Source organism: Kryptolebias marmoratus, linkage group LG15 (genome assembly GCF_001649575.2).
Source record: "Kryptolebias marmoratus isolate JLee-2015 linkage group LG15, ASM164957v2, whole genome shotgun sequence".
NCBI lineage: Eukaryota > Metazoa > Chordata > Actinopteri > Cyprinodontiformes > Rivulidae > Kryptolebias > Kryptolebias marmoratus.
The window spans coordinates 15,803,441-15,826,691 of NC_051444.1; the positions used below are offsets into that span (position 1 = coordinate 15,803,441).

The following is a 23,251-nucleotide window of genomic DNA, read 5'->3' on the forward strand; positions in this document are numbered from 1 at the left end:
CACCTTGACAATGGAATTTATTGAAATTCAGACCAGTCAAAGCCTTTTAGTGGTGTAGCCAAACCAGTCTCTACCACTGAAGCAGTACTTTAGAGATCAATGTAAGACGAGGTGGAGTTTTTTTTAATTTCTTTATTTTCCTTTTTCTTTGAAGTATTGTGAGGCTTTACCTCACAATTCAAAGACATGCTTTGTACTGTATGTGTGATTGTTCACATGTTTCATGATGTACAGTAAGTTGACACTGAGATACTCATAAGAGAAAAAAAAACACTCAAAAGAATAAACATTTCTAATATTTGCTGTGGTACACAATGCCTCATACCCCATCTACACAAGTCATAGTATATTATAATATTAAAAACTGAACGCAAAAACATAAAACACTTATCTGTGTTGGCCTTTGTTTTAATGGCAATGTAGAAAACAACTGTATAGAAAAAAGGGCATGCTGACATGTTCCTTTTTGACGTTTGTGGTAACTAGCTCAATGTACTCTACATTTACTAATCCTACCTATACTTACATGACATTCTTCTGACTCGCAGTGTGTACTTATGACCAAAGATGAAAATCTCTGCTAACAAAGCATGAAAACAATAATTCTTACACCTTGCATATAATCCAAACAGTGTCAGATGAAATTGTAGCCCTGGTGTTAACTTATTTACTTCGATCCCACAGAACAGTGCAGCTGTACAGTCAACTCTGCTCAAGTATAGTTGAAAAAACAAAACAGACAGGAGGTGGAGGGATGGGAAAAATTAGAAAAGAAAGAAAAAGAAAGAATGTAGAAATGTGGTTATGTTTCAAGAGGTAAACCACAGGTTGGGTCTGGTGTAGCAGGGCTGATCCGTGTTTTCCTTCTGTTTGATTGGGTCTCTCATTAGGAGCCAGGCTCTGAAACCGGAGCTCAGCCTAATACCTTGCTGTGTTTAGAAAAACATAGAAACCATTTGGCTATAATAGGGACATTTTCAAAAATAAACCTTTGAAATGAAAGGAGGCCAGAATTACTGAAATCAACAGCTGATTATTTTGAAAAGAAGACAGGGGAGACATGACCATGAAAATCATAAACTTCAATTGAAAATCAAAAACTCAATGTGCTACACGCACCACCCATATATGCTGGTTTGCTTGTTTACATGACATAAGTGAAACATTTCTGTTGCGTTTCACCCGTATTCTTTCTGACACAAACAACTTTTTGAATCAAGGTCTCAGAGTGGAAGTTTTTGGAAATGCCCTGAATCTGTGTGAAATTGGGCGTGTGCACTACGAACGGCTGCAGTCAATAGTTTTTCTGAGCTTGCACGACTAGATCAACAACAGTAACAATGCTAGATAGCAGAGTGTGTCTGTGCTACTCTTTTCAATTTACTAGAGCTTATGACCGAAAACATATATGTGCTACCCAATCTCTTGAGACAGTGGTCGGTCCAAAGAAAAGTCTGTGTAATCGCCATTTTGGACGTAACAGTTTTCATGTTTGAGACTTAAGTGTTTGCGCACATGTGCACGTTGTTGAAGTACAAAAATCCCAGTGCCGGCTAGTGACATGGCATGGAAACTACAGAGGATTCAACATTTTTTGCTGTCTCGTCTAAACAACTACTGTGTTCACAGTGTTGGCATGTGCATAAGTAACAATTTCACAATCAACATCAGAAAATCTACAATGTTTCCAGGAGATTGTTCAAATGTAAATGGGGTCTATGAGCCTATGCTTTACTCACCTTTATTGTTGTCATGAGATGTGTCAAAGGGTTGCCTTACACACAACAGGACTTCATTCCACACTGATGGTGTTGCAAGATAAGCTGCTCTCTCTGTCACTTATCAGTAATTTACTGCTACTTCTTTTCCCCTTCTGTCTTTCACAGAAAATGAGCTTGTTTTGCCTGAAGCCATTTAACTGCTGTGAAAGACAAGAACATATCCTCAAGTCGTAGACGCTGACAAAGTTTACTGACTTCAGCAAAATTAGCAAGGAATTTTTCCATGTGTTTGAACACAGTAAAGACAGCTAGTCAAAAAACCCTATATCCTCATGCCTTAACTTGCACCAAACACCATAATGAGCAGGAACTGCAAAGGGTCTGTTTTCATGTTAATCATCAAGGACGCTCATGATGGACATGCCTTTGCCCATGACTTAGGTGATAGCAAAGTCAAGGGGTAACTGGGTTTTATGGCAGAGGTTAGGAGTGTTGGGTGCGGACCAATCTTAAGTTCAGGCCTCCTTGCTCGAGGGGACAGGCTATCAGGGAAAAGAGGGCCACCCTGTTCAGAGCAGCAGCCTAGGCCTCAGGGGTCCTAGCAGTGACAGCTTCCATGTCACAACCAGCTCTGTGGAACACAGGTAATGCACCCCGGGGGCCTGCTGAGAGACAAAACGCACAAAGACACCTGTGTCCGAAGCTGTAATTTGTCTTCTCTCATGTTCAAGGTGTTTTATGAGAGCAAAAGGACAAGGTGAAACAGCGAGCAAACAAGTAAGCCCGTGTACAGCTTCTGAAAATCGTCCCTCTTTTTCTTTACAAGCAAAAATATAAAGATATCTGGTATGTGGTTGGCCAACTGACTGATGACTAACAGTAACATGAAGCACTTTACACCACTTTAAAAGGAAAGAACTTGTTATTGCAGTTTGAATGACAGATGCATCAACAAGGAGGAAATAGAAGTAGAAGTCAAAAAGTTTACTGAAACTACTTTCCTGTTGCAGTGGGTGTGTGCATGTCTACGAGCAATGTATGTGTGCGTGTATGGCTGGGGGTAATTACGATCCCTGCCTGCTGCTATGTATCTTATGCTGGGGTATTAGTGAAGGTCCCTCCCAGAGGCAGTGACTACACAGGCTCCTCGGAGAAGGCACTCATCAACGCCCCTGCTTTCAAAGGCAGCTTTAGCCAGTGCCATTCAAAGCAATCAGCCCAGTCAGGGTCTGCCCATCCAGCCCAAATCCCTTCATGGCTATCAGGAGAACTCTGAGCTGGGCCTGCTGGGGGCAAAGCAGGGATGGGGGGTGGGATTTGCTCATAAGGGATTGTGAAAAGGCCGTGACACATGCTTATTCATGCCTCAATAACCCCCAACAAAATATATATACTGTTCATGAAATAAATAATTAAAAAGATAAGAAGTTAAGAGATACCCTGCTTAGGAAGTAATGGAGCCCTTCTTGAGTTTTCCACATATTTATGTACACAGCCAAAGTATGCAAACGAGCACTCATATTTAAATGCATTCACTAAAAGCAACTGTCTCCCATGGTAGTGGACTTAACCCTCTACATTAGTTAGATGCCATAGAACACTGCTTTGGTGTTGGTGAGGCATTGCATGGTACAAGATCTGCACAAAAACAGCAAAGATGGAAATTAATCAGCTGTTGATAAGCTTGTGCACACAACTGAGAAGCCAGCATGAGCTTGTCAAGTTGGGCTAATTACTGTTGTACTCTTGCTTTTGATCAAAGAAGCAAGACACCATACATGCCAAGCTCAATAAAACAGTTTACCTGCACATGACAATGGGTAACTTAAAACTGCAGTCGAGTATGGAATATACTGTATATGAAGATTCTGCAAACTCACTTATTTAACACTGACATGTCATTGGCTTGACAATTCAGTTGTTTTTTAAGGTACTTATCCTGTACAATATCTAGAAACAAGCATAACCTAATGCTAAAGACATTTACTAATTGACCACCTGACAGAAAAAAACTAATGCAAGTAACATATGCAAGTAAACCTGCATATGCTTTATTTGTGATAATTGTGAAAAACAAAAACAAATATATATATATATATAATCAATATACATCACCTACATCACCTCAGCAGTCTCTATAGTAAAGCATTTCTATCGCCTCTTTGAATATCAAGACACATAATAATTTCAAGTTGAGAAAAAACATCAAAATAGTTAATTATCAAGATCTTGTAGTTGTACAGCTGTCTTGTTTTTCGTATAAAAGAAAACTGGCATGTTCTGTGTGCGTTTGCGTGAGCGTGGGTGGTTGAAGTGTGAACATATAGCCACACAACAAAAACAAAAAAAAAGCTTCAGAAGTATGTCAGTGTGCCCTCATATCTTTGTGGCGTGGGCAGAGAGGGTACTGAGTGCTGGGGAGGGTCAGACAGTTTCTGTGAGAGTCTCTTTTTTTCTATCTCCATCAAAGTCCAGTGGCTGCCTTTGGCTGGCTGAGGTGAAATACATAACAAAGTCCTCTTTTACAAAAACTAGGGCAATTAAAGCTGGCATCAGGCACTAGATGCAGTCAATAGAAGCCAAGTATTTGGGTGTTTAGGTCTTCTTCTACCACCTAACTTATTCTTCTTTACATGCAAGATTTATGATAATTTTGAAAAAAAGGGAGGTGTTTGATAAAATGTATTATTTATTAGAAAATGTTTACTTACTTTTAAATCTCAATCTAAATTGACAATTTCTGCTTGTCTGAATAGTATGCAAAGTAATAAACCATCATGTTTTATGACTTATTGCTAAGTTCAACAGAAGTTAATTAATCATCTTCTGTCATATCCCATTGTCTATTTAAGAAAGAAGTTGATCAGCTTGCATTTTCAGAGTAAAACAATTTCTGCAATTTAATTTGTATTAACTTTTGAAGCTTGTTGATCCTATAGCATTTAACTAAGAACAAGGCATCATTCTGTATCTTCCAGTCCACTCTTATAAACATAATTACCCAAACAGCTACTACATATTAATCCTCTGTGTGTTGCTAATCTTTAGCTGGCTGTGCCTATGCTGTCAGCTCCAGTCATCATGAAGGGAGGGAAGAGGGAGAAGGAGGTGCAGTCCTGTATCACGTACAATCTTGCTGTTATGAATCATAATGCATAAACAGAGCAAAATAACAGAGGGCATCTTGACCTAAAACAGGACAAGAGACAGGATAAAAAGTACAGGAAGAAGTTTATTGGCTCAAACTTTGATAGCAACTATCAACAGAGGAGTTATTGGACTAAGAAGGGATAAAAATTCACATACTGAGAGTTGGAAGCACCGGTGCTTTCAAGCCCAGGACAGTGAGGATATTATGAAGGTGAAGGGCCTATTGAGCGCCAAGCTATCTTGCCCTGGCACTTAATCAAAGGGATTAAGGCTTGGGAAGCAAAACCCACAGGTTATCCTCCAGGAAGCATACCAAGTAGTTATCAAAAACACAAATGCTCAAAGCAGCTCAATTTTCCTATACTAAAAGTGTTTTGGTCAAAGCCTGTGGGCTTGTCTCAAGGTAAAAGAACTTTGTTAGAAATGTTTGTACATGAGTGATTGTGAGGCAAAAGATGATAGCAAATACTCGTCTTTTAGGCATAAGTCTATCAGACTAACCATCAATCAAAATCAGAGTCTTTCAAACTCCCCTGAAAATCTAATTTTACAAGCAGCTGTCACTTACACCGAAAATACAAAAAATTATATGTTACCATTAACTTTGAGACATTTAAACAACAGGTAGTGGTGACTATTGTCTATTACAGTAGCAATATCAATTAGAGGACCACAACTCTATTGTTGCAACACAAATATAAACTGAGAAATATAGGATCACTTTCTATAACAGCATACAGCATTGTGGCAAAACCACACATATACAATACACAAGTACAATGTATGATGAATTTAGCAAAATTTTCTTTGACATTTATAATTTGGCTAGCATAAGGCCAATGGTTTGAAGCCTAATGTGAAGAGTTCGAAAGTGAAGGCATGTGACAAATCCCATGACTCCTCAAAAGTTGCAGTGGTCTCTGTAAAGTGTTGTGGCCCAGTGAAGCTCAACTAGAATCAGGATTGCATGTTCCACAAAATACTGAGTAGCATTGTCAGCTTTAGTGGTTATGGGCTCAATTAGAACTGGGGCCTCTCATGCCGATGACACGTGCCTTCACGGTAGTCTGAGTAGTCTAAAAACAAAACATATGAAAACCAATGGAAAAGAAAAAAAATCTCTGATCATTTAAAGAAATATTTGGACTAAAACCTATGCTGTTGCATACTATTGTATGGGAAACCATTATCTTTCTGTATCATCAAAACACACAGTCACAGTGGAACATCAGATCATTTAACCTCAATGTCCAGATCTGGATCTTTGGAACAATGGAAATCATATCTGTGGAAGCCTCAAAAGACATATCTCCTGGGCAAAGATATATAAACAAAAGCCCTATTTTTCAGACAAGACTTAAGTACGACAGCTTAACATAAAAGAATGTTTGAATATTTTAGCCCATGAAGACCTTGTTATGATGAAATCAGTCTGGACGCATATTTAGCATGTTCATTACCGAAGCCTCTGACCTGCCAGGATTCTGGTATGGCTTCCATAGTCAACCCCATCTGTCGGACATTAAGACTATTGGAAACAGATGGACCTTCAATTGTATTTTTGTTCAAATTGCAAAATAGCTACTTGGGAAAGAAGCTAAAATAACATACAAACAAGAGCAACTATGATAACAACTGCATCTGGAACGGAATGAGTACAGTAAGAGATCAAAAACAGAAGGCATACAAATTCAAGACTGCCCTTTGAAAAGAGATCGCCCCCCCCCTTTCCTAACATTACTGGCCTAGTATTGATTTACTCTGCAATTTTGTGTTTCTCTCCCCACGTCAGCTCTACAATTTCTGTTGAGCTGGAGGTCTGAGCAAATAGCACTCATCGGGTTTTTCCAAATACTTTGCTTCTTTTCCATGAAAAAAAGAAAGAGGAAAGGTTTCAATGGGTATTTGGAGAAATATCCAATCTTCAGAGTTAGTTTATTACCCCATATTGGGGAAACTGCAACACAAAAGGTATTTCCGTCATGGAAAATTAAGATTCTTCAAATTTAATGCCATGGTAATATAGACTGGACTGACACTTTTGGTTTAAATTTTAAAAAGTGATGACAGAAACTATAAGTAAATAGAGACCAACAGTGCACATGTTGTGCAGTACTGTTCATTGACCAATTTTCTAGATTTACATAGTAAAAATAGAGCTGTGATATTTTTTTTAAATTGTTGCCAGGAGAGCAACGCATCTGAATAGCACCCCCTTTCCTAAACCCTGCAATTTCTAGCCACAAAATGGATAGAACAGATAAACAGGCTTTTTATTTCAGTTCAAATAACATCAAGGTATAAACAGTGAGCCCAGAGCACATCTCCTATTCTTTTTCAAAGTAAGTCCTGCTGTTCCATTTCAAATACCTTGGGGTTATGGGTCATAATGCACTTTCCAGCTTCTGAACACGTTTATTCAGGCATCCTACTGTAAATAGGAGGAGATTCAACATCAAATATCTCTATTCCCCATGCAGGCCCTTTCGTCTGTTCTGAGTGGAAGTGTGCTTTTGGGTAACAAAGTAATGGATTCTCTTCTCCGACCAGACCCAGAATACTAAGTGGAAATATAATTGAGCCACATGTTGAATGTACTGTAGTTTTCTTTGATGTCACAGTGCATTAAGAAAATACTTCCAAAGGTATAAAAATCAATCAAGTTAGCAAAATAACCAAGACTTAAAGATAACGGTAATTCAATATGTCAGGAAATTTAATTAGTGATAACTTATTTTATGACTCAAAGCTCCCAGACTATTAAAGGGGTAATAAATGTGTTATAAAGCTCTTACAAGCCCCTAAGGCCATTGAAGGCTGAGCTGCAGAGCTGTTTACGAGATTGTTTATTACAGGCACAGCTTATCTTCATTTACCACAAAAAAAAGGTGGGTAAAACAAACGATAAATAGTCGAGCTTAACAAGGTGGCTATAACAGAAATATTACCACCTTTATCTTGAAGCAAATACAAACGGTCACAAATGCATCGAGTGGCAAGGTGAGGCAAAGAGAGAAGGAGTAGAAGAGAGCTGAGAGGAGAAGAGAGGAGAGAAGAGGGCAGGGTGACAAGCAGGTGGCTTTATATTGCCTCTATCCGCCACATATGTCTGGTCCACTGCTGAGCTGACAGGTAGGGACACAATGTGTTGACCTGAGGGCCTGTTACAGACTTGCAAGAGGATAAATATAGAGCAGTGGGACAGCATAGGTGTCTTAAATGACATATCTAATGATGCTCATCCTCTGCAGTCTATTTTCTCAGTCTAGAAAATGGCTTATGAGAGCACAGCAGTGGTGTGCGGGCTAAACCACAACTGGAACTACCAGTAAATAAACACTGATATCAGCAGAATTGTGTCAATTATTGTATTCTTTGTGTGCTTGGACCAACACCTTCCATCCTCTTCTAGTAGTCACATGCACAATATAAACATACACAGTCAAATGCCTCATTTGGATTTGCAGTGAATGGGAGAGATTGGTATTAAGCCCTTTGCAGCTGTGTGTGTTCAATTTGCATATGTGAAAACAGTTTCAAAAAGCTTCTCTATAATGCATAAGACCCTTTTAGGCTGTGTTTACTGCAACACTCTATTCCTCCCACTGACAATCCATGCACGGGTTTGCATCATTTTGTGAGACATGCCAGTTTTGAATTATTCAGTCACTCATCTCTGCCACAGCACCGCATTTAGCAAACACATGCACACATCCACGCAGAAAGAGACAGAGGGGTCTACAAGGATACTACAACAACACCTCAGTCGGTCTCTTTGGAGAGGCTGGAATCCTATTACCTAGCCGTCAGAACCTGTCAGATGCCTTTCCTCATGCTCCTCCCCCTTTGTAAAAAGGGAATACAGTGTACACCGCCGGTCCATTTACAGGCTGCCTGCTCCGTGTACTTTTAAGGGGCCCTGGGCCTTGAGTGTCATAAGCAGAAGAAAACACAGTTCAATTTCCCCTCACAAGAGCATTAAACAGGCACCTCCACGGTACCAGTCCCATGCATAATTCACTGTCGGTGATGTGCGTCTTAAACGCTACTGAAATAAACATGACGGTATATGCAAATCAGCAGTGCTCTCCCATGTTGTACTTGCTAAACAGACAACAAGAGAATAGCACAGCATGCAGACAGCCCCTTCTGGCCACAGACAGTATGTAGTACAGTATGTAATCGCATGTGTGTGTGTTGAGGGAGTGTTAGCTGCACAAACTATAGCAGTTCTTGAAGAAGTACAGAACTATGACTGTGCTTGCTGTACCCATAACTGGTCACAAAGATCTTAAAATTATGCATACCCTTACATAAAAAACTGCAGCTGAGGTATTTGTGAAGCTCTAAAGTTTCACAACTTTACAGCAGAGGTATAGCTGTGGTTTTATTGTTGCATTTAATGAAGAAAGAATGTCTCAATTTAGTCAAAACAGGATGTGTAGTGGAGCAGTAGTGACAAACAGACAAAGACATATTTTCTAAGCCAGCATCCTCTGGTCATTAGAGGAACTACAGCTTAAATGTGCCCTACAGTGTGTGTGTGAGTGAGACAGAGCGAGAGAGAGAGAGTGTATGAATCTGTAATTTTTAAAAAGGGATGTTGATGAGAGAGGAGAGGGCAGACTTCTTGTGTCAGATTTTATAAATGAGGGAAGAAACATCTTCATTCCATATTTAGACACCCCCACTCATTCTTTACCAGTGCCCCCTTGGTGGGTGTGTAGATGAGCGTGCACATGTGCTTAGTTCAGGCAGGGCATTGGCTCAGACTGATTCCCAGCAGTGTGTCTTTAACAGGGCCTTCCTGCCAGGCTGCCAACCTGTCCACCCCTCCCGCCACCACCACCACCACCACTCCTGATGGGACAACAGCCCAGCTGACGCCCCAGTGGCTTTGCCAACACAACCTATGTCTTCAACCCACAATCTGCTCCGCTCATTTTGGTGGGGAGAAGATGGGGAGAGATTAACAAAAGAGGAGAGCAAAGACAATGAAGCTGCATCTTCTGATCAGGTTTGCTGCACAAAGCAGGTAAAACCCAGACACCTCTGTGTGTTTTTGACACTCAGTATCTCAACCTAACTTGACCTTTATTCAAAGGGATGAACACATAAATGGTAAATGAGAGGTAATTGTACTTTTTAATTAAACTGAGAATGATTCATATGGAGCTTTGTTAGATCACTGGCAACAGCAAAACATGAGTTGTTATTTTAACGCTTTAATATGCAGAGTTAAATTAAACAGGGGAAGAAAAAAAAAACCTTTAACAAACAATATAGAAACATCTCTGAATGCTCCTGAAAATATAACAAAGAATATCAGAAAAACACATTTTAAAACATAAACATTAAACAAGGCAGGAAGTTTCAGTTATAGGTCACTGTGCTCTGCTACTCGAGGACATTTATTTTGTAGTTCAATAGGTTTTGAAATCAATCATTTTTATTGTTTTAAGACTATGTAGTGACAGGATCTGGCACTATCAAGGCAACTTCAGTCACTAATTGAACACACAGTAGCTGCTTTGATTATCTATAATCACTTTTCCAGAATGTTACAAGCAGAAATAAACGGAAGATGTGGTGCCTGTTTTGGTTTGTGCCATCACATATGTACAGTAAATCTGGCCCTCGGCACAAAGGCACAGCTGCCAAAGCTGTGGTGTCACTGGTGTTCATTGGTGTTGAACAGTGTGTTAACAGGATGTGTAATGCCGTGTGCTGGTCCTGTGCTGCAGCCAGGACTGGGTGGCAGCAGCAGCACTGAAGGCTACAGCAGGGTGGTTATCATGAAGCAGTTATGTAGCTGCTCTGCTGGGCCGGTCTAATTACAGGAGAACAGCGTGCACCAGTCTGGGCTTCCAAATGGCACCATATGTTTTCCCAGACTAACCGGCTGAATAAAATGCCATTTAACCATTCAGGGTGCACCATGCTCTGTTGTCTGGGAATCAGTCACTCACTCTCACATAAAACCATTCACACCCCCAAATAAACCACCCTACCACCCAGCTACTACACTTAACACCCCACCACATACACTAACACAGCTTCCTGTCTAGTTTAACTATTTACAAATCCTAATTTAAGTGACTCTGACAAATGCTGGCTTGAATAATAATTTTGGGGATGGTGCGGTAACCAGTGAAGGTGAATAAAGAGGTCTGGTTAATCAGAAACAGTGCTTCCAAAAAAGCCAGCTTCACGTCAGGGTGTGGCTAGGTCCATCCATCTTTTCTTTAGTGACCTGTGGCGAGCAACTCATGAGCTGATCATTAAGCAGCATCATGACTGATGTAAGCCTTGGTCAGAAAACAGTGAGCTAAAATACATTTAATCTTCCCTTTTCCCCGGACTTTTTTTTTTTGCTTGCAAGAAACTATTTGTTACATCTAAAGTTCTACAATTCAGCTGATGCAACTAATGTGTATTACTGAAGGTCAGTTCTGATAACCAGCACAAAGCTGGTGGTTTGGAAAAGCTTTTGTTTCTGACCATTTATGATATATACACTTTTACTAAACAGTAAAAGAAAGCCGTACTGTTTACATTGCAAGGGATGATAGAAACATTTTTCAGTGGGAAAAAGAGTTTCTTTATTCCCTCTTTTTTTCCCCCCTTCTCTTCAATCTCACATCCCAGAAAGGTTTTAACAATACACTGATCACTAGGCAATAACACAGAATAGTAAGGATGCTATTAACACTATTAGTAATATCTTTTTTCAAGCATTTCCCAACTGTTACCAGCTGGCAAAACTGAAATCACAACATCCCTGATAACGAGAGCATAATTCTTTGTTACTGCAAAAGGCTGACAACGTTTGTATCGTAACCTCTTTTTCTGGAAAAGCTCCCCCGTATCATCACAAGATAGACCTATCACACATCATCAGTTTGTTAATGAGAACAGCCTAGACAGAGGAGCTTACAGATGCCTATCGAGGGCACAAAACAAAAAGAGAATGTAAGTAAATACGGACTGTAATTAGTATGACAAGGCTGAAAAAACAGATAACACACCGTGGCAGCCCAAAGGCCTGCGCTTTCACACATGCACGTGCACACTGCACATGCACAGGGCACACACAAGCTCTTGACTGTACTCTCTCACTCCCACACACACACACATACTGTGAGAAAAAAAAAATCTAATGTTTTAATCAGCTTGCTACAGCATATATAATGAGGATCCACTAAGCCCTAGCTATCAGCTGCCATCGGCCACTTAGTTGTGCCTTCAAAGAGTTGATTTTTCACTTCTTCTCCAACAAGCTTAGCACAGCAGCTATCAAAAGTTAACACAGTCTGAGCATGTGCAACAAAAACCTGAAAGAGTAACTGACAGTTCAGCAAGTGACATACTCTGTGTGGAGTAAGGCAAAAAGGAGATTACAGTATGTTAAAGTGGACAATATGGTGTAGTTTTTCTGGGAAAATGTGTCACAGTCATCTGTCATCTCTGTAATTTACATCAAGGAAGTCCTACAGCACAGTTGTTCTGGTTAGAGATGACATCAAAGTGCATCAAAAGCCACACCACAGCCTATAAATCAGACAGTAAGTGTACTGACCTTAAATACCTTGCATAACCTGCTGACTACACAATCCTAACATAATGTATCAGATTTACATCTCAACTAGATTGCATACACACCTTTTGATGCAGCACAGCGTGCACCTGGGCCGGCCACACCTGCTGCATAGCACAAGGCAATCACATGAATCAGTCAGGTCAGGTCCAGACAGACCAGTTTCTACAGAATGGGCAAACTCATCTGAATTATTACTCAACTCGCCAGGTGTGAGTGTGAAGAGGGAAATTTATGTAGGAAATAAAGAAAGCGAGTGCAGGTGGGCCTCTTGTTGCAGTTTCTGGCCCCCTGGCCCAGCCCTGACCTCTGTGATGAGGACTCACAGCTCCGGCCCTCCAGCTGGAGAAGTGGTGACCTGAAAATGGTATAAACCAAAAAGTGTGTCCTTGTGTCCTTGTCTTGTTTGCCAGCTATTGTATGCCCCGATTGGAGGACAAGTGAAATCAGGTCTTCCGGCCTGAGGGCATCAGGTTGTCATTGTACCAGTGACTTTCTAAAACTCAGTATTTCTTGACTTAATGTTCCTTCATAATACTCTCAGTACAAAAGTGATGACTATTGCTATGTCTGAAAAAGATCTCCCTAATCTTCCAGTTGTTACCATATATCATTTTAGACCTTCATTTTTACATTTGAAAATTGAGAATGTTTGTTAAATAGAATATGAAGTGGTGGTATTACACTTAAGAATAAATAAATATATATATATATATATATATATATATATATATATATAGTATATCCCAAAGTGAAGTATGTTCTGACAGAGTGTAGCTCTACATGTCAAACTTAAAGCAAGCTAACTCAAGCCTCTGTTATAACATCGGGAGTAGCCTGCTGTAAAATAAATGATGCTGTTAGGTGCAGTCTCGCAGGTGAAATGTGCTGCTGCTACAATTATTCTAATGCCAGCATGCCAGAATGCCAGTGCTACCAAATGCTGCTGTCAACCCAGGGGTTTAATTAGTTTGGCACATGTGCCACTTATAATCACCTGCCATTACCAGTTCTGGCTACATCTGCTTAAACGTCTGTCAGCAGCGGGCAGGCTGTGTATATGTGTGTATAGGTTACTGGGGTTGTCGGATGGTGGGTCAGAGAGAGTACATTATGGTGAAAAACCAGAAGCCTCAACCAACACACAAAGGGGTTCACTGGTACCATTCATCTGCAATGCCCGTGTGTTTATATCCACATATCTACGGAGAAAGAAAAAAATCAAACACAGCTGTCTTTACTTTTGCATCAATATTGAAACGCTTCATATGTCAACCACAGTGAGGACAATTTTATAAGTGATACAGACTTGTCAGGAGCCCGTCTGTACAGGTGCATTGTGAAAACAGAGGGGAGCAGGTCTTCATAGTGTCAAACTGCATTGTGAATAGAGCTACACCTCAGGCTGAATACATCTCATTGTGATTTCATGAGACCTGGTAGAGGAAGAAGGAGGAAAAATTCAGGGCCGCCAGTAAATCTCAACTCGAAATAAGAGAAATGGGAGTTAAAAGTAAACCGTTCATTCCCTCTGGCAAAGCAGTGGGTACCTCTAGGGCTAAAGGAGAAGGAGAAAGAAGAGGATCTCCCCCTGCTTCTTGCAGTCGTGTGACCAGTGAGCACAGTATATAAAGGATGGACTTCAAGCTGTGTATTTAGAAGTTTATGATAGAATGTGTATGTACATACATGTGTCTTAATGCACTTGTGCATGTGCAGCAGAGCACAAAAGCTTGTTCCCACTGACTTAGAGACTTGGATCTTCTGATTCGCCCCGTGTCTCCTGGAATACAATAACCCCAACTATTTCTATTATTCCCAGAAAGTTCCCATTTAGTCAAGGCTCAATATTGTACCAGCTCAAAAACATCTAATAGGGACTTGTGTGGCTACACTAATTACAAATATCTGTAGTAATCCGGAGCCGATAAGAGAGTCATTACTCCTTCAGACATTTATCACTATGGGATTGATGACCCATTTCAGAGGCAGCTTTTGTTTGAGGAAGTGAAATCGCTGATATCCCTTTTATCCTACATCACTGTTGAAGCAATCCATTCGTCAGGAGGCAAGCTAGTTAGAATTGTAATTAACAAATATGGACTTAGGCCCTAATAGAATTCTTGCAGAAAACTACGGATTGATGTAGGAGGAGATGAGGGGGATTTTTCCTGCGTTTGTCTTTCCTTACTAATTGCCACTCTAAGAGGCTGTCTGTTGAGAAGAAGAGCTCTATGCTGTGTCAAGAAAATGCTACAGCAGCACTTCGACTTCTTCCAAATGCAAAAGTTCAGTTGATGTGTAAATATGTAAGCACAGGGATTTGAAAATGTTTATGTACAGGCACACCGCTTCAATGAATCTGTCACAAATACGTAGGTCACAAGTAAAATATGCACTTCCCTGCTGAAGTCACGGGTTTCCTCTGACTTTCCTTTTTTTTTTCTCTTTCAAGCACCCTTAAACACCCACCTACACCTGCAAAGAATAGAGCAGCAGATGATCACAGCAGGTAAGGAGTAAAGGTCTGGCCACCTGCCGGCCACATCCCATCTTTGTAGCAGTAATGAACAGAGACAGCTTGGGGACGGCCCTGCGAGCTTGTCCCCCCGCGTAGTCTTCCTGCTTCGGGGCAGAGCTGGGGCCCCCGGGGTGACAAGGATGCCAGAGATGTTCCACACACTGACAGGCAGGTCTTACCTGGCTAACCCGCTGTACGCATTGGCCCAGCGACACACAGAAAGAGTACAGGGACAAACGTGGCGGTGCACGTGCTTCACGTATATTTGTCCACACCGCAACCGCTCTCGTGTGTTCACACGCCCATGCAAAAACTGCGGAGCACACCCGCGCACGCTGACCCGGTGTAATTCCTATGGCACACGGCTTGTGACAGGAGCAGCTGCAGCCACTACGGCAGACAGATGAAATTTTATAACTATCTCCTCCAAGTTCCATCCTCACCTTCAGGATAATTTATGACCTGCCTGCCAGCCTTGAAGAGACAATATGCTTGCAATAAAATGAAGTGTTCCTGCAGTGTAGGTTATAATTAACAGAGAAAGGGAGAAAGGTGTGTGTGTGTGTGTATTGAGTTAGAGGCAGGAGGTGTGGGTGTGTGTATTTTGCAGGCGTGCATGTGTATTTGGCATGCACTTATAATGTACATCTGAGGGTATTTAAACAACACATACTTCACTTATAGCTTTGAGATTTCACCATGCACAAAAATAATTAACCTCAAAGCATGTGCCTCTAAAAGTCCAGACGCAAAGCCTAATCTGAAACTTTACAAGCTTTTTGTGTGCACATTGTATGTTTATTGAACCCATACACTGTACTTGTGCTCATTAGTTTGCATACTACAACAGCAATGTTTACTCAGTATCAATGAACTGATGTAAAGATTTATGATGTATATTTCTACACAACCAAGAAGAAAGTAAACTTAAATGAGATCAAATGCAGTGTAAGAGCAGGGTTTTTGGTGAGAACTACTTTATTATCTTATGATGCCACGTTGTCACTGTTTGGTTCACATGCCTGCCACACTTAACTCCCTTAGTTGTTCACTATTAGCTCCCTGGGATGTTTGGTTGGATCACAATGAGTGTCTTTGTTTGCCTGACGACTCGTGAATCAGTCCCAGAAGTCCTCAAAAAAGAAAAAAAAAAAACTTACCAAACTGTCTTTTCCCAACAGAATTCCTGTTTCCATATTAAAAGTCAGGCTTTTAATGGGCAACCGTGTCTGCAAAAAGTGAGTTTAAATGTTTGCGGGTCTTTTAATGACACTTTAAAACCTCCTCCTTCTCCAGATTTGTGCCACATTCCATTTGGTAATTGCATATTATTGTGAAACACATAATTATAAAATGACTGCTTCAATTAAAACCTGTAAATAATGTTGTGCACTTGTGACTCACGAGAAGCCAAGATGTATAACAAAGAGGGCGTTTTTGTTGCAAACGTCCCAGTTGCACAGTTAAACCACAGAAGGAGAAAAAGCATGCAACTCACTAGCTGATTATTGACGTCTTTGCGATCCAGACAAGATATAGGTAAGTGCATATTTATATGTACAGAACTTGTTTTGTACAGTAAGTAGAAGGTAACAAAATAAAACCATCATTCATATAATTCAAAGAACATTCCTGTAAGAATAAGACATTCTTTGATGCACTTCCCAGCCTGGGAGCAAACTAGCATGGGAGGACTGCTGTGAGGTTCTGCTGAGGTCAGGTCATGTCATGCATAACTGACTGATTGCTTAACAGGAGTGGGTGCTTGAGAAAGAAATTCATAATTTACAATCAAACACACACCTCACAAACACCCTGGCCACAGGCAATCATGCTGCAAGAAAGTACCTGGTCTCAGGGACCACACAGACATGTTTAAGATAAAGACAGACAAATTAGATGACAGCATCTAAGGCAAACCACTGCGCTTGCGCTAATTACAGGCTGGCTGGTGATATAAGAGGCAGATGACATGCCCTTATTTGTTTTCTCCCTCAGTAACCTGAACCAAGTAAACATAAGCGATGCAGATGACGGCAAAAGTACGTGGCATGGCGTAAAAGACACACAACAACAGGGAAAGAGAACCAGTTGTGGGCTGAGAGATCCAGCCACCACACATAGGTGTTTGCCCACAACTGAAAAGAACAAACACATGAGGTTAAGAGAAAACAAGGGTGCAGTCGGCAAAAGTTTTGACTGGTAACTTATGCCAATGAAAACAGAATGAGTTATTCCTGTCGGCATTGCTTTTAAGTCAAGAAACCAATCGTGGGAATATTGAAAATGAGACCGTGAGGCTACTATTTGCAATACTTTATTATCTTGTCACATCACAGAGGGTTTGCTTAAAGCATGTCCTGTCTGACTTGTAGTCATTAAAACACTGGTTAACGATACCAGTCCTATCAGTAGTATTGTGAAACCTCATGATGTGACTTTCCCTTCAGTGTACACTGCATCCTCTGTTTCCAAAACCTACACATGTAACTACTCAAAATACATGGGCTGCCTACATCCCCTAAGGCTACATTCATGCTTGAATTTTAATTTTTTTTTTAATATGTTAAGATTATGATGTTCACACAACTTTGACATTTAGGGGTTAGATATACAGATACTTCAGGACGAACTTCCCATTATTGTTTAGCTTAAAATCTTTAAAAATACATTTGACTCCAGATAGGGAAAAAAAACTCTGACTCTAATAATGATTAGGTTTCATCCATTTACTAAATTACCTTTCTTGATTTTTACATCACTGACAGAACACTTTGATTTCACTAAAAAATTTAAAAATGACGACTTGTCAGAAAGTTCTGAAATATAATTGTGAATTACCAACTTGACTCTGTATGTTAGCAGCTAATATGCAGTAAACACTTGGCATCTTCTCACTATTTTTTTTTTTTTTAGTTAGAGGAAGCAAATTATAGCATGAGCCATTTGCAATAATCCTCAAGGTTAGTAGGATGAATAGTTAACTATGTGATTTGTGTTTAGAAAGACATGTTTTGTTTATTGACCCCCAAAATAGGTAAGGGCGATAATGTTTTTGTCTGTGTGTTTTTATTTGTCTGTAGTGGTAGCAAAATATCTCATAATCACTGGACAGATTGTAATAAAACTTTCAGAAAGATTGAATGTAGATTGGATTTAGAAAGATTGCACACAGGAGGTGCATATACAACTGATTGTCTCACTAAGTGACAGTAGTTGAGCATCATTCCCAACACATACTCCAGTGCTACATACTGCATGACATCTTTGCCTAACACTTTGGCATTACACATTGGCATCAACCCTGTTTGTCTCTTAGTTATAGCCACAAAAATAGCTATAACTCAGTCAATTTTACAGATAATGACCGAAATTTGGAGTGATTCTCTGAGAGCTGCTGTCAACAAATACTTCTACAGCTAACACATCTTGTGAGCTCTTGCAATGTCTCATGAGATCAGACATCATTTACAACACGTTACCAAAACATCTATAACTCTGTCCCCTGTTGTCATAATATTGTCTTAGTTTAAAACTCTGGCATACGAGAAAGGCAGCGAGTGATATGCATTCCTTCAAGGCACGCAAGGCCTTTAATTTTAAAGGCACATTTATTGTGAACATGACCTCACTCTTTGTTTCAATGACAGATTACGGCTTTGCTGTTGGTGTAATGAGAACTTTGGCCCAGTAAATCATTGACTGTGGACAATTAGTGTATTTTTTTGTTTGTTTGTTTGTTTTCTGGTATGATAGCAATCCCATGTACTGTGTGGAATCCATTTCTAAAGCTTTAGGGAGGTCACTGGGTACTTTAGACAAGACTGTGATCTGTCCATCTTTATTTTAGTCATGACACTGACAGTCTTTCCCATCTGGGATGGAAGGGCCTCCATTGTCCACCAACTTTCTCTCCCACCCCCATGCAGGAGGGCTGGGTCTGTCAGGGACAGCACAAAAGAAATGTCACCACTCCAGAAATGAAGTGCCACCCGAAGAAGGTTTCTCTCCTCCTCTTTTCTGTGTCGCTATGCATCTCCACAGGGGTGCAACTGGTAGCTGACAACACTGGTGGGGTCATCCTCGGCTGGGCACAACTCTAACCTCTCCAGCCCCTTCTGGCCCCCGGTGACCTTTGGTTTTGATGACAGACTGGACTTTTTGTGTAGCAGCAGCTTGACCAGGTGAGGACAAGAAAGGATGACAATAGAAGGAAACATAAAGCCGATGGAGGCTGGGAGATAGCCCCGTAGGTCATGGGTCGAGCTAGATGGTTGAGTGATGAGTGCAGCTGTGGACACGTGGACCTCCTTGTCTGTCCTTTGGATTTGCTTGCCATGTCAGCTGACGTTTCTTTTGTCTTAGAATAAAGACCTCACTAACTCTCCACAATCTGGAAAAAATAAATAAATGCAAGCAACAGACGTAGAACGTCACAGATTGAGTATACAGTAATCACCGGAACACCATAGCATCTTCGGTGAATCAAATCTTTTGTCTTGGAAAGGGTTAGAGAGACAGAATTTAAAAAAAAAATAGAATAATAACTTTTTTAATTTGTATTATATCACCAATTCAAAAAAAAGGTTGCCATTAATGTGATAAATCGACACGTGTAGTCCAATTTCAAACACAAAGAAAAAACACTGATTAGTACATTTACTTTGAATAATCTGTCATTGTAAACAGCTGAAGGCCATGCTATGACTGTTTCCCTGCAGGACTTCTTTCCATTTTTTATTATACCTTCATTCTTGTCTTTCAGGCTTACAAGATGTTCCAAAAAGTTGTTTGGGTGAAATTTAAGGCCAAATTATGTAATTAGCTGCAAAATAAAACAATGAATGCTAAATGAAAAAGTTGATGTCAATAAGTGTTTATAGTGATCTGGTACAAAAAGCAGCATCCACAGAAGAGCTTTCCATTTTGTAAACAAATATGTAAGAAATTTGTTAGATTTTTTTAAACACACACACACATATATATATAATATTGCCATACCAGATTTTCTATCTAAACCTGTGTACACATCTTGAGTTTTCCAACTACTTCTGATGCCAAAGGTCAATGGCTGTCTTCTCTCCTACCTTTCAAAAACTTAGAAATGGGAGGGCAGGGTTGACCATGTCAGGCCAAACCATGCTTTAGGTCATAAACACCTCTGCCTGTCTCCCGAGTTTTTTCTTTTCTCTCCCACAGAGGAGAGTTGGGTTTGCACTCTGTTAATCTTTCACTGCAGGCCTGCTCACTCTTACACTGGCCCGCTGGAGAACAGACGAGGGGAAAGAAAGAGGGGTAGTAAACGACGAGTGGATAAAAGAGCAGGAAGAAAAAGCCATCGAGAGGGCCAGATGGGCACCTTCACAGTCCATTTATCAAACCCAATGTGGCCCTCCTCTCCCCTCCCTGCTGCTCTCATGTCCTAAACCCCCATGTAATTCTGTAATGATTTTCATTATCATATAATGACCTTACAAAGCCTACAGCAGTTTGCATGGTCAGTACAAAACCTGCAGCTGTTCCCTTCAATGTTTGCTTGCCGACTGTGACAAAGCTGTTTTATTTTTTCTCCGTTGGAGTATGACTTCTAGGGTCTGATGGGTCAGCATAAGGGTATCTTATCCACAGTGGATTAAAGATAGCCGCGCTGTGATCATGCAGAATGAGGACAACATATAACAAGTTCCAGTAGCTATTGTTTAAACACTGAAAAATAATTAAACAACAAAGATGTCTGCATATTGGACGTATTTCCGTGTATGCTCTCCCACCATGAATCCTTCATTACCTGTAATTGCATAAATGTGAAGCATGATCTATGAATTTTTAAAACTAAAAACATCCCCAGTGCCACTGGGATGTGCCATTTCCTATCCTAATAGGCCTGTTCCCTGGAGGTTGTGTCTTGCTCTTCAATCTGCACTTCCTGTGTGGCATACTGAGCCGCTCCACTGCAGTACAGTCACCCACCAACATAATAATCCATCTATTTCCAGGGTACTCGAGGGGCATTTACCGAAGGGACACGGAGGGCAGCATCTATCAAAGAATTCACCACGTGCATCGGGAAAATCCAGTTACCAGAAAAGCTCATAAGAATAAAAAAGCTCTCATAACTTTGTTGGCTCAGAGTGAATGAATGGACTGCTTCTGCTCGCACGGTGAGCAGAGGCATCACTCACTCTGAGTGCCTATAAGTCACTCATGAAGAACTGCTGGTCACCGGCTCCAATTCCTCTTTCTTTCCTTCTTGCTTGTCCTAAAAATGCCCCGAAGACAGAAAAAAAAAAAAGGCAGCAAGCAGGTCCAGGTTTCAGAGTGTGGAGTGCTGCTTTAACTGGTGTTTAAGAAACAAAAGTCAGCAAACTCAATCAGTCAATGCTGGTTGTGTATGTTTATGGGCCTCTAGCAAGAGTCATCAATCAGACTTTTTCTCTTTTTCTGGCTTTTTCCCATCTTTTTGAACATTTTACATGCAATACTCATTAAACAACCAGGGAAACAAAAGGCATTGCGATGTTAAAAACTTCCCTGTTGAATATTGTGTTCATGCCTAATTAGGACGCTAACTAAGAAAACCCAACAAACTGAGTCAGCAGTTAAGTTTAGAAGTCATAGTATAATAAAAATAATTAGCTTAAATGCATTTTACTGAAATTAAATTACCCCTTTCTTTATATGTCTTTTTCTGGAATATTTGTTTGTGGAATATAGTAAAAACTGCCAATCAGTGGAGTGTAAAAAAGAAAACTTACACTCTTCTAATAATTCAAAGAACTACCAAGGCAATCCTTGACCATCGTCAGCAGAAAATGCCTAATCAGCACCAGCATGTTCCACTTAACATTGCACATAGCCATGTGTTTAGTTTTGCACAAATGTTATCTGTTGACAACCACTTGACAGGATGACCTCTGGCTTTTTTTTTGGTAAGTGGGGACGGTAAAGATTAGGGATAGACGTGAAACGTGTTTCAAGGGAGGAGAAGGTATCAGGAGCAGTCGGAGTTCAAACACATTGTGCAGGAGGCTTGCCCTCTACCAAAACAGCTAATCTCATCAGTCTTCCACAATAGATAAAGTAAAATGTCTGTCTGTCCTGACGACAAGGACTGAGCATTTCCTGTCCTGGTCTGTGATGCTTGATGTCAGGATCTTAGGGTGGGCTGAGCAAAGCCTAGGGTTAGTAGGTGGTAACATCGCATTGTGGGTGGCGGAGGTCAGTGCTGATGGTGAGATGGTTTCTAGCTTTCAGCACATGCAGCTGGTATGCACTATCAGAGCAGGACCCACATGAGAGCTGTGAGGCTCTGGGCGTCGACACAGTAGAGCAAGGTGTGTAGAAACAGGCTGTTTACAAGGCTCATCTGGATGGGACGGAGCAAAGGGTCATCCAGAGGGGACAACTCAAAACAAAGGGGTGCCATGGAACGATGAAGGCACCAACACACCAGGAAGTTAACAGAGCTTTTTTTTTTCTAAAGAAAAGCTGTTACGTTCACAAATTTCTAGGCAGGATGTTTGTTTCAAAATGCGTTTCTGTGTGCGACACAGGTCAAATCCGTTGAAAGAGACAAAAAGCTGTAAAACGTGCTGAGGCAATGATAATGAAAACATGTATAGCAGTGTTTGTCTGTCCTCACTGGCACTGAGGAATCAGAATCAGAATCAGAATATCTATATTGTATCGAGGAAGAGTGTGACTAAGAAAATGAACAGCTAAAATTATACTATGGAGTATGTACAAGACCCTTCTTTATCTGAATAAGTGGCCAGTGCTCTAATCCCAGGGCTCTCTGTTCTTATCTGGAGGGAAGGAAGTGAGCGGGTTTATCCAAGACACACTTGTCACTGTGATAGCTGCCAGACCCAAAAAACTACAAAACACAAACCGGCCACAGCATTGCCTTTCTGTGGAATTCACACCAGCACCAGCTTTTGTTTCATTTATTAGGTATTGGCAATATTCAGCATCATCAATTGGCTGACCAATCAACAGATCAATTACTAGTATTCACTACAAAAGAAAAATAAATGCAATTAAAATTTTGTACGTTTTTATGTTTCCAACTTTCTGATTTTTGAATCAGCTGAAGCCATTTCTAAGTCATTAATCTATCACAATATCTAGTAATAAAATTGCATTAACAAATCATTTAGTGAAGGATTATTTCACTGGCCAGTGTCCTACATTTTAGGTGTCTCGCCTACTGTGCACTTGGTCAAAATAAAATGTTGAGTATGTTTTCATGTATTCTTGGCC

At 40.5% G+C, this 23,251-nt stretch overlaps 1 protein-coding gene across 1 annotated transcript in view; it reads right to left on the bottom strand.

Moving 5' to 3' along the window:
- fto (FTO alpha-ketoglutarate dependent dioxygenase) overlaps positions 1 to 23,251 on the bottom strand; it is a 116,791-nt gene that overhangs the window by 40,701 nt on the left and 52,839 nt on the right. The window lies entirely within an intron of this gene.